Source organism: Tetrao urogallus (genome assembly GCF_951394365.1).
Source record: "Tetrao urogallus genome assembly, chromosome: 8".
NCBI classification, from domain to species: domain Eukaryota; kingdom Metazoa; phylum Chordata; class Aves; order Galliformes; family Phasianidae; genus Tetrao; species Tetrao urogallus.
In genome coordinates, this window is record NC_136821.1 from 24,097,328 (window position 1) to 24,110,065 (window position 12,738).

A 12,738-nucleotide genomic window follows, 5' to 3' on the forward strand; every position below is an offset into this window, starting at 1 on the left:
AGCAGTTTTGTTTTTCCTCTTATTATATGAAAATATTGGTGAAGGAATGAGAATGACATCTTTTTTTTAATGCCACTTAAAATATCTGATCTTCTTCTCTGCTTAGAATTGAGTTTTTTAAAGAGTCATTCGAATGTTGTGGTTGAATGTGTGACAAAATAAACGGACAAACCCTATGATGACTATAACAGTTGTCCCAAATGTGTTGCATTTCAGGAGGAGTTTCTGTGATTTGTTAATGAAAATTTAAGTAGACTAGTTATTAATCTCACAAGCTATAACATCTGTAACATTAGATTCAAATGAGACAGGTGTCCTTTCTAGGTAAAGGAATAGATGCAAACAAGTCCCTTTTAATGTCATTATAATTATCAGAAAAAATTAGCTTGAGAAACTGGTGACTTATATTCATTCCCCTCTCTGCTGTAATAATTTATAACACTTAGCTGTTTTATTGTATAAAAAAAAAATAAAAAAAAAAAAATCAGAGGGAACAAATGTCTAGTGACTTGAAACTGAAGATCTAAATGTAGTATATGTTTATAGCTTCGAACAACTAGCTTTGTCTACATAAGTTGCCATATGCTTGGTGAGCTCAAAAATAATTCTGCAGACAAATGCTAGTTCTGCCTGCTGTTGGTTGTTCAGTGATTTAATAAAAGTTGCATCATTTTGCTTACAGTTAATGGGAGACAGTTTCTCAGTACCTTGGACTGTCTAAGAGGTACTTAGTGACATTTAATGAGCATTTCTTAGAAGCAGTGAAGCTGTGGTGATGGTGTTTTTTCATGTCCAATTAGTATTTCTTGTTTGACCATATTTATTGAAAGCATGCTTAAAACATCATACAGCCTTCTTTCTGGTGGTGTTTGGAGGCTAATGACTGCTCTCTGAGGATTAACACTGCTATATAAGGTATAAGATGTCATAAAATCAAGTAATCGCAGTTAAGGGAAATGGCTTACTGATGTCATCAGTCAATAAAAAAAATAACACATCTCCCCAGGATTTCCTCTGTTTGAAATACAGACACACGTTCATGCAAATGTGAGCAGTAGTTTGCAGGATATTTGATCCATCGTCCAATTTTCTACTTGTTCCCAAAGCTGTACTGTTCTTTATCAGTGGGAATCGCTGTGGCTGAGAATATGTTGCTGATGAAATTTCTGGTTCACATTACAGGTTCTTGCATGTTCTGTTATAAAAGTGCCAGGTGGGATTCTATGGTTTTGAGGCCGCATTTTGAAAGGAGCCCAGGAAAGCAGGATGGTATTCAGTGGGGCACTCTGAGGTGGTTTAGGAATGCGGCAAATGTCTCGATTTCCCTTCCAGTGATGCCTTGATTACACGAGGTGCACAAAAGGAAGATACATGCAGCTGTGGCTCGAGGTGATGCTTTTTGTGGCTGTTGTCTTTTCTTCAGAAGGCCTTGGTGAACTGGTGATATGTAAGACATGTAACTGAACGGCGGCAGCTGCAGTGACATATATGTGTTTTTAAACTAGAGAAGAAGCATGTAATCACATAACTAGACTGCTGGTTGAGGGGTCAAAATATTATTTTGAGTGGAATTGGGCCATGGCATCTCCAGAGTATTGGAGCTGTTGGCATACAGAAACCTGTAGGCTTGTAGCATGATCTCATAAAGAAGAATGAGCCCTATAAAAAGGGCTACAAATATACTTTTTAATAGTTTTATTGTGCCCTATTAACCTTTGAGCCTTGGCCTATTCCAGCTGAATATATTGGCTAGAGGACCTTTAAGCTTTGCAAAAAATGAGTGGAGGTATTGAGATCTAAGAGAACTGATATCTAATTTGGTGTGTAAAGTCCCTAAATAGGTGAAATGATCCTTGGTAGGTATATTTATGTGCTGATTCCCTTTGGTGAGGGCTGTCTGTTGGGGTGATAAATGAATGGGCCACAGCTTTGTTGCTCTCTTGTCCTTGTCATCCTTTCCTGTGTATGCAAGGCACTAATGCAGTCTCACAAAATCAGTCATTCTATACATAAAATAAGCATTAACTTAACCTCTGTGCCTTTAAACAAAATTGTTTGGCATTGCTGCCTATCAAGCGCCTTTATAATGCCAGAGTGAACTAACTGGTTCATTTTCTTTGAGCATTAATCCTCTCTAGATCATGGTTTGATGGCAGTAAATTAGCACTGTTTTTGTGAAGCAAAATGCACTTGCTAATCTATTGGAATTCTTTCACTGTAGCAACAAAACAGGGAACCAGGGAGAGCTGTCAGATGTAATTTCTTTTGAGTTTCCCAGGTTCTTGACAGTCTTTACCAACAGGCGGCTGAGGAGGCACAGCTACTGGCAAGGAGAGCAGCCAAGCGCTGCCATGGGTCGGTACTGGTGGGGGCCACGGAGGGCAGGGTGAGGGGCTCTGGGTGCCTGTGGCTTCGTTGGGAAGGAGCTCTTCCTGACTTCCTGCCTTCCTCTTGATCTCACAATTAATTAAAAGCTGGATGACAGGCAGCACTGTAGAAGGAGTTAATAGCGGCTAGCTGCCTGGTATGCATGCTAGAGCAGGTAACTTCTATGTGCATACAAACCAAACCTTATTTAGTATTATAAGCGAATGATTGGGCAATTCTTTATGGCAAGAGCTGTTCTCGCTGTTACTGTCATAGCAGTAATGCATGGTCTGAATGGGGTGTCAAAGCAAGCCTTGAATAGTTTTAGAATAATTTTGTTTTCACTGAGTTGACTAGCCAAGTTGTTTATGTCCTGGTTGCTCTGAATGATAGATGAACTCAAAAAATCTAATTTTGTCTTTTGAATTAAAAAAAGAGGCTGTTTAAATTGTCTGGTTTTAATGAGCTGAAGCTGTAAACGGGGTCTTTTTTTTTTTTTTTTTTAATGTATGTTATTTAAACAGATCTCTCACTTGAAATGACTTTTTTTATTTGAGGAAAAAATGCCACAGGAGAAGTTCTGTTATACCAAAAGCGAAGACTAAATGTTTTCCTTGGTATCACTGTGTAGAGTTTAGCACATCTTAACTGTATAAATGTAATGCGCCCATCTAGATTTCCCTCCATTTTATATGGAGTCGTATTTTCAAATGTGCATAAACACACAAAGGATGTAGTGAAGCTATGTGTTAATAAGCTAAAATTTTGCTTAGTTTATAGGAGAAGAACTGCCGGTAACTTTCAAGAGCAGAATAGTCCTCTATATGAAAAGTGTATTTTTCCTATGAAGTTTTCTGTCTAACTGTCAAGAGCAGTTCGCATCTTGATGGAACTAAAGACAGAACAGGCTTTCTGGTATGCTGCAATCAGCAGAGCCCTTCTTGTAGTGGCCTTCTGTCAAGTGTTCATTTGCTTTACCTTGGCAAGGCTCCCTGTGCAAGCATGAGTAACACTGACAGAAGTGCAGTACTGCAGTGTCTGCCACTCAACCAGCAAAGCCGGTAAACTTATGCTGGAGGACGCTGCTCTGTGATCAGTGCTGCTGGCAGGTCACTAGTCAGCCTTGAGGATGCTGCAGTATGGCCTTTCTGCAGCCATGTTTGTTAGAAAGTCCATTGCCTTGTTTGTTTGTTTGTTTTTTAAGGGGCTGAAGAAAAAGGGTATGTGATGATTTTGATTAGTGTTGCGCTGATACTAAAATATCTAGTGTGCAATGTAATCTTGGAGGATGCTAAGTCACTTCTTAAGCCTTAGTTTAGCCAGGGTTGTTTCTGAGTGACTCTAGCCTCAGTGAAGAGTTGAAAGCATGATCATATTGTGGATGGAGCTTGGTTTGGAGAGGTTGCTTCAGCAAAACTACAGGAAGCTTGGCTTCAGAGTGTAGACTCCCAGGCTAGATGTAACTGTACAAAGGAAAGGTCTCTTCAAGCACCTCAGATGTGTTTTCTTGTAGCAGCTTCTGGACTTGCTGTTGTTTCCAGGTAGGCTAGTCACTAAGTGCTCTGCGGTTGCTGTGCTTGCACTGCATTCGTTCTGTGAACCGAGCAGAATTCTGCAGAGCTGCCAAGTTGTGCTTCCAAAGGGAAGGCGGTGGTGGGCTTGAGGGTGAGAAGTTTAATTCAGTTGTGTGGAGGTGATTCCATTTTTTCTTCCTGCCGTCCATCATTTTCTTTAAATGGAGAAGGAAGTCAGAACTGAAATAACTTTTATGCAAGCAAGAGAGGTGTGGCTGGAGAGTTACCTGAGGTGATGAAGGAAACGATTTTTACAAGCGGGTTGATAAATGGCAAAATGAAGTCAAAATAAAAAGACAAGGGGATGGAAATATCTCAGTTGTACTAAAACAAAATACAATACCAACGGGCTGTGGAATTCTGAGGGAACAGTTCTCAGCAGGGAGCTACGGCACTGCTGCCTTGGAAACTCCCCTGTGAGGCAGTGGCGGGGGCCTGGATGTTGGCTTAGTTGTTAGCTTCCAGTGGGTCAGCACAGTCTGAACATGTGAGGCTTCACCCATTGTTTTGTGGTGCGGTTTGATACTCAAATATTTGTTCCATACCAATTATGCATACTTAATAGAGCAATTTAATTTGGGCTCCAGTCCTCTGTGTAATTGAGCTGTCTGGTGTTTTCTCTTGGGTTTTGTAACTTTCTGATAACTGGAATGCAGAATGAAGAATGAAAAACTCCAGTGTGTTGTATGGCAATATATTACACTGGTACAGAAAAAAGCAAGGTAAACTGTGTAAGATTTTGTTACAGCTGAGAGCAACAGCTATAGCTGTTGAAGCAAATGCTGTGGTGCCGTTATGCAGGCTGGTGTTATTCACTATGTTATTCAGCTTCCCTGGAGAGGCTGTGGGTGGGTTTTTGTTGTTGTTTGTTTAATGTCCTTTGATGCTAAGGGTTACTATATAGGATATATGTCGGTAGCACAAAAGGCAACTTAAGAGCAGTAGTTTCTTAGAATGAAGAGCTGAGGTTTTAAGTGTGAAGTTGATGCAGACTGGTCTGTACTGGTGTTACAGTTCAAACGCTATCTTTCATAAAACTTGCACAAAAATAAACATGTGGTAGAGAGGAAAAAAGAATGGAAACATAGTTTTTCCTGCTCCTGGACAAAGTTTTTGATATGTAGTGTGCATTGTTATGATATTTAGTTTTTAATACCAGGGCCAAGTTATTGTTATAATACACATGCTTTCATGGGCTGGTTGCAGCAACTAAACCCCGCAGACCTGAGATACTTAGCGCTACTGGTGAAGATCTGGCTGTGCTCCCCGTGAGTCTGAATGACCTGCTGGAGAGAACCACAGTCCCTGTGGGCAGCCAGTCCCTGTGCTCAACAGGGACACAAAGTTCCTTTGTGCTAATGCGGTGAGATAGGGATTAGTGCATCAAAAGCTTAGGAAGTTCTAAGGTAGGGAAAAATAACGTTGCAGAAGTTCAGCAAAGCTGGCATGTAAGGGCTGTTGTACTTTTGGGGTTGGTTTTCATGTTGATTTTAAATGTGCTTTTCAGGCTGTGTAGTAACTGCCAGAATATTTGTCGGTATTTGATGATTCCTGCTTCTGATTTTTGAATTGGTATCTTATGGTTTCAGTAACAAGATCCTATAAATATGCATGTCTTAACATTTAGTTAACAAAAAGGATGGCTAGTAGTTCATTCTTCTGTCAAACACTAAGTTGGTAGAGGTTGAAGTAAATCTAACTTTATTCTAAGTAGTGTAATTACAACCTCCAAAAGCATGATTAAGTGCTTAGCTTTGGTACATTCAGAGCATTCTGTTTCTTCCTTGTAAGATATTTTGTGGTATGATGTTCCGGTTATGATTTTCCATAGTCAATAGCTGGGATACTAAATTCTTACTGTTAATGGTAATAACAGGACAGTACTGTTTACTAAAATATAGCTAGTTTTGTGCAATGGAAATACAAAAATGCTTCTGTGAATAAAGCCTTAAAGTATGGAAGAAAGAAGTGAGATACAGGGAGAACCCTGAAGCAGGATGGGGTAGAACAGAGCAGCTGTCCTTTTGCATTGACTGCAGCGATGGCTTTTCTGCTACTCGGGAGTCCCAGGCTTTCTTAAAATTACTGGATTTGTTCCGAAGGACTGCACCCATTTTCCTGAAACCTGCTGGGTTTACATAGGCTTTATGTAGAGGTGGCTGCATTTTTTTGTTTATTTTGAAATCACACTGGGAGGCAGTCACTAAAAGCAGACCTTGGTCTGCAGACCATTTGAACTAAGGTGGAGTTTTGTGCTTACTGGTGATGGAATGGTGTGCAGGCCACAAGCTGCAGCCCTTTTATATTTCCTTTTGTTTTTCTAAATTATTTTTTATAACAAGTAATAAAACCAAATGCACGCTTTTCAGGAAGAAAAGGTTTTATGCCATTTTGAGCCACCGAGATGAAATATCTGCTTAGTAACTCTTGAGCAGTAATGATGTGAGCCACCGCATACCTACATATGCATAAAGGTATTTTGGTAAGAGTTGGTCTGATTACTTCTGAAACGGGATCTGAGCTGTGAGTACCAGAGGGGGGAGAAAAAAAATCGCGGTCATTAGCACCTACTAAGCAACACGTTATTTTGGTAATGCGGGTTTTCAGAGTACAAATTATGAAGCTTTGCATTTTTATGACGTTTGTTTTTAATTTCTTGCTGCAGAGGTGCCATGCATTATTCAAGATTATAAAACGCTCCTGAAATCCAAATCATTTGGTTTTGCTGATGAGGTTTTCAAGCTGTGTAATTAAAGAACTGTATCCACATAGGTTGGAACTTCAGGACTCCTTAGTGTAATCATCAAAATAACCATTTTTAAGTGTAGTATTACGTTGTGTGCAATTATGCTATCATGTCGTCCTGCTTAGTGGAAGCTTTCTTGTAGTAAACTTCAGGCTTATCAGTGTGCTTCAAGATGAGGTTTAACAACAGATACCTGGTCAAACATTGCTTAGCTTATTAAAGGCGATTCAGTTTTACAGACTTAGGGCCATAACACAGTGCCTGTATGCATAAATTAAGTACGGAAGTTGATGTACATATACAAGGATTGCTCCAAAAATAATGCATCCTATTTTATTGTGTTGGCCCACAGCGTCAGAGGTGGCTGTTGGTGGCATGGCAGTAGAGGTGAACCTTCCAGCTAATATCCTGTTACGTGTTGCTGCTGTGTGACAGATGGCGGCAGAGGAGCGGTCTGACAAAATGAAGTCTGACATGGAAATGTGGATGAAGCAAAGGGGTGGAATCGAATTCCTTCCTGTGGAAAAAAATGGCACGCATTGACATTCATTGACGGCTGCTGAACGTTTCCAGAGATCAAACGGTGGATGTGAGCACAGTGAGGCAGTGCGTGGTGTGTTTCATCAGCAGTGATATTGGGTCACCTCAGCTGGTGCAGATTTTCATAAGCACAACATGCAGCTTCTTGTTCATCAGTGGTGAAAACACATAGCTAATGGTGGTGACTGTGTTGAAAAATAGTGTTTTGTAGCTGAGAGTTTGCTCTATCAAACTGTTTTACTTTGCTCTTTGAATCTGTTGTAGCTTTCATGGAAATAAAAAGGAAGCATTACTTTGGGAATAATCTATATACTACAGTTTGGTTGGAGGCTTCATTTGTGTATGCTTTTTCTATTACATCTTGTTGAAAAGGGAACTGAAAACAAGCAACAATCAAAATGTAGGATGGAAATGCACAAAGGACTGGTCAATGAGATGTGCTGATGCGTTATGTGGTTTCCCAGAGCATGTAGAGAAATAGTACATGGCTTTATACCACTTTTTTGCAGAGTTGCACTCCTTCATGTGGTATGTGGTTTCTTACTAGTTAAAAGTATATAAATTATGCCTTTTTTGTTACTGCCTTAAAAAAAAAAATCAATCTCATATGTCTTTTTTTTTTTTATATATAAGAACTAACTTTTTGATTATTTCGAGTTCTGCTCTTATGATTATTTAGCAGGCTATAGTAATTGTGGTAATTAGTGTGGTTAGAAGAAAAAATACACTTTTTCCAGTGCATTTTTAACTTTAAGGTATAATTCTCAAGAGGGTAATAAAATACACTATGGTAGATCTCGCAATCAGGTTAATGCAATCAAGTTGCTAATCATTTTTTTTTTGGAAGAATCTCCATTAGAGAAGATGAAGTCTTGCTCTTTTGCTGAAGAAATGTCTTCATTTACTGCTGATTGAGGTTCTAAGCTTAAACTGCTAGTTTTAGCTTGACCCAGGTCCTGTTAGCGGTACATCAAGTTCTGATTGCTTGCTTTCCTGGGACTACACGGGCATGGCTTACTGATAAGAAATCAAAGAAGTGGATTTCTGAGTACTGAGATTTTCCTGATTTTAATGTTTTATAACTTCAAAATGTGAGGAGTCTTTCATATGGTGCTAATGCATTTCATATTAGCACTTCTGAAAAGTTTTTCTCAGATGGCATGTTACTTAGATCGTTTAATGTTCAGTCTTTAAGGAACGTTTCCCAATCTTTCTTTTATATCTTAATATCTACCCCATAAAAATCAAAGCTGTACATAAAAACTGTATGATCAGGAGGTTCCCATAGCCTGGTATAGAATAATGATAATGAGGTGAACAAACAATGCAGCAACAGGATGGGCTGCTGCACCTTTGTGGCACTGAAGCCAAACTGCTGGAGTAGGTATGAAATACATTTTGAGAAGAACTTTGATAGCAGGGAGTGATAGATTTAGTTTTGACATAGAACAGATCTATACTCAGTTAAAACTATCTGCTGACTTATTAATAAACCTTGCATGGAACTGAAATTCTTGCTTTTGCCCCTCAAAACTGTGATGAGTAATGAAGTGATGACTGTGAATTATTTTTTTGTTTTTTGTTTTGAGACCTTGCTATTCTTTAAGATTGCATAACTTTTTCCTCAAAATCAGCTTTGTGTTGCTTGATGTGAGTAGAAAGTATTCTTTTATAAGTTTATTTTTAAAAAGAAAATTTGGTATCCTTTTATTCCTACTTTCACACTTACTTTTCCACATAGTGCATAGAAGACTACTTTTTCTCCTGCTCCGATTTTGCAATGTACTGTTGGTTCTTTTAATCTCTATTTGTATGTCTTATTGAAATATAGAAAAATGGAAGGTGCTCCTGACTTACACTGTTATCCACAAAAGTGGAAAAATGACACCATCAGTCATGATGGGGAGTATCATCCTTGACGTGTCCTTTCCTTTTGCTCTCGATCTTGAACTCAGAGCACTGAATTGCTTATATTAAGAATCGTGCTGAGTGGACCTCTGAGCAGAGTCTAAACATCTTCTGTGTTGTATAAACCCATCTTGAGGTCTCTTGAACTTTTCTTATATTTCACATTAGAAGTAGTTAGTATTTGTTTTCCTCTCCCTTCCTTTGCTGTCATTTTTAGAAGCTTGTTCCAAAATGGCTGACCTCTGGTTTAGAAGTTTTACCTCCTACCTTTCTGCAGAAGCTTGATTGACTGACAAACAGATATTTAACTAGCAGGCAGGTATTTAAGCCAGCACTGATCCAAGTGTGGTTTCATCTGTTGCAATTTGAAGTAGTTTTTCAGCTTACTGTGTGTGTTAATTCTGCCAATGATGTTTTCCATTACCTTCTTTATTACATTAGTATGTTTTTCAACCTAATCATACAAGGTTTACATTTGTCTCATTTTGCAACTATATCAATGTGGTGGTTGACTGATGCATCAAACAAATGTTTGTGTTCATCTTTTCCAATCTCCGTGTTTTTAATCTGTAACAAAAATTCCTTTAGTCCACGTGCATGGTTGTGAAGGCTTTGATGTAAAGATGCAACTGGCTCCTGCCAAGTATTCTTAGCACCTTTGGAGTTGAAAATTATGTAGACATCAGCCAGTGGGTGGCACAGCCACGTGATACCAAAGGTTGGGGAACAGGAGAGGAGGAAGGGCATGCTTTGGTTCTTAGGCAGGATATGGAAAAATTTCAGTGAGTTTTCTTCTGTGTAATGGAATAGCCTTGGATTTCATATGAGAGATGCAACATACTGTTTGAGTTGTTTAGCAAATTATTTTAAATGAAGGACTTCTTACAAATTTAATTTAAATACTTTAATTATAATAATTATTTATTATTAAATAATTTAATTCTCAGTGGGAAGCTATTCCCGTGACTTTCTTATTGCCATGCTCACAGTCAAGGGTTGTTGACAGGAGAAAGGGATCTGTTGGCTGAGAGTTCTGATAGGCTTGCTAAGAAAAGCATTTATAAGCTGTATAAAGAAGCATACAGATGACTTCTTTAGTGTCGCTGAAGGGTGCAATATTTGTGTGTCATTACTGTTGTGTGAATCTTTGATCTTTGAGCTCAGTTGCTGTAATAGCAGGTCTTACCTTTGTTGTACTGGGTCAGCGTGGTGAGCACTTGTATGGCTTGGACAGGTTTTGTAGAATACGGTGGCACTACTATTGAATGTTGTTTTTGTACTGTTCTGTCAGTTCTCCAGAGTGAGGGTTTATTTCCCTTGTTGCTAACTGAATAAAATAAATAAATAAATATTAACACTTCCTCAGTATGGTGGTTTGTTCTGAGAAAAGTGGTTATTGTGGCTGCTGCCCAGTGATAGGGGTTCATTTAACAACGTGCATGGTAATGAAAGTCTGTTCTTTCCTATTTGTGATGCCTGTGCCAGTTAGCTCCCAGGAGACAGCTGCTGTGAAATGTCCAAGGTGTCTCTGGATCCACGGAGTCAGTGGGGACACTGCACCTTTGTGTAGATGTGGTGCATTGTATGCAGTGACCGTAATCTCTTCGTAATTCCAACAGGAGAAGTGTCATACTTGGTTATGCAGAGGGTTTGTTGCTTTTGAGGAAGCATCTTGCCCTGTGGGTGTTTGCGTGTTCGTCTTTTACTTTCTGCAGAACAGAGCCTGGCCTTGGGATGTAATGCAAATAACCCTGGCAACTCCTCATTGGGTTTCTGTCAAAGCTTCTAAAAGGCTTTAGGTAATTTCAAGATGATTCTAATGCAGCTTAAAGTTCTAATCCATGCTTTGAAGTAGAGCAAATTCAAAAGGCTTCTTGTGCATGGCCATAGATTAAGCGTTTTTTTGTACTTCAAAAAAATATTATATTGAATATTCAGATTGATTGAATTACTCACAGTGATGGAAAACAGAGCCCTTTGGTTATCCAGAAGCAGAGTGCAGCAGTTCGTAATTATGGATTGAACAACCTGGCATGGAAAGGTGGAAATAATACTAACATTCCACAGGCATAATCACAGCCTGATTACTGCCTTGGAAATGTTTATAAGAGAGGGCTTGGAGTATCATTTTAGCAAACAACATGGAATGTAGGTCAAATTTAAATGAGGCAGGTGACCAGCCGTGTTGAACTTTGGCTATGTTTCAAGACAAATGCCTGAGACCCAAAGGCGATTCTTGTATTAAGCAATGGAATGTTAATAATGTTTGCTTCATACAAAAAATATTTTTTGTTTCTGAGCAGCATATGACTTTTTCTTTTGCTCTATGAAGCAGCATAAGACACTTCCTTCCTTTGTCCTGTATATCCCTTCCTATGACTTTTTAGAGCAGGGGTAAGGCTCTGGGGATAACATGTTTGTGTATTCGGAGGTTACCCTGATTTTTTTATTTATGATGATGAATCTTTGGACGGTTACCATCTCCATCTTATTTTTGCTCTGATTACATGTGTCACTGGGGTGTTTTCTCTATTTCCTCCACCTCACTCCAAATCAATTATCAGAGAATGTTTGATCTGTATTATGAAGCAATCTGACAAAGTGCAAAATCTTGCTTTTTTTTCTTTAAACTGACAAAAATATTAATAGCAAATTATTTCTTTACAAGTGCTGGGACGTTTAAAGATATGCCAGCTTTCTGTGTGGTAGTGTTAAATACTTAAGCATAAGCATTCACTTGATGGCAATTCAAGTAACATCTTCATAGCTAGAATTCTTTTGAGCCTTGTGTAATATGCTTCTGGTTCAAAAACCCAGGGTGGAAAAACAAATTGATTTGAAGAGTCTTGCAATTAATCAAATACATCAAATATGATGTTTCAGTCAGCCTTGTGGGCTGGGTAGCTCATCTGTTCCTACCTAACAAGCAGTGCTGCTAAATGAGGGTTTAGGTTTGAGGGTAGATGTGGGGGCTTTTATTGTTATTTCCTGTCTCATCTATATAGAGGCAATCAACAAGCCCTATTTCCTTGAAAGTAAAAATACTGCAGAAGGGTTGGTCTTCATCTCTTGAACGTAAAACTATGTGGAAGTGATTATGGTGCAGCATAAAAGGTTGTGCAGCTATGTCGATTAGCCGTGCCACTTCAGAGTTCAGAAAATTCTGATGATTGGCCACAAACACGAGAGGGAGAGCTGATAATTGCAGCATTTGGAACACCAGCTTTTCCTCATTAAAACGAATGTGGTTATGAATAATTCTATAATTTTGGGGTGTTAAAGCGTCTTATAAGAGCTGGACATAGAGATTGTAGTTTGACTGGAAAGAATATCCTTGTGCTGTGTCATTTAATTGGCCAACAGCTGTTTCAAAAAGTAAAAGTACGTAGCAATCAGCAGGCAGCGGGAGAATTATATCAAAGGGTTCAGAATGGTCGGGATCACTGTAAACATGAGATGTAAGGTGTTTGTGGGTTGTATGCTTGTCTGCTTTAATTAACTGTATTCTCTTAGTAGAAGAGGAGGGCTTGGAAGCTAATTTACAGGTGTTGTAGCAGACTTACCTTGTTGCAGATGAAGGGAAGAGGTGAAGATGAGAGCGCC

The 12,738-nt window shown here is 38.9% G+C and overlaps 1 protein-coding gene across 1 annotated transcript in view; it reads left to right on the forward strand.

The window, feature by feature from the left end:
• The window catches only part of PARD3B (par-3 family cell polarity regulator beta), a gene marked incomplete at both ends in the record, with an annotated part of 368,067 nt that overhangs the window by 17,627 nt on the left and 337,702 nt on the right, over nt 1–12,738 (forward strand). The window lies entirely within an intron of this gene.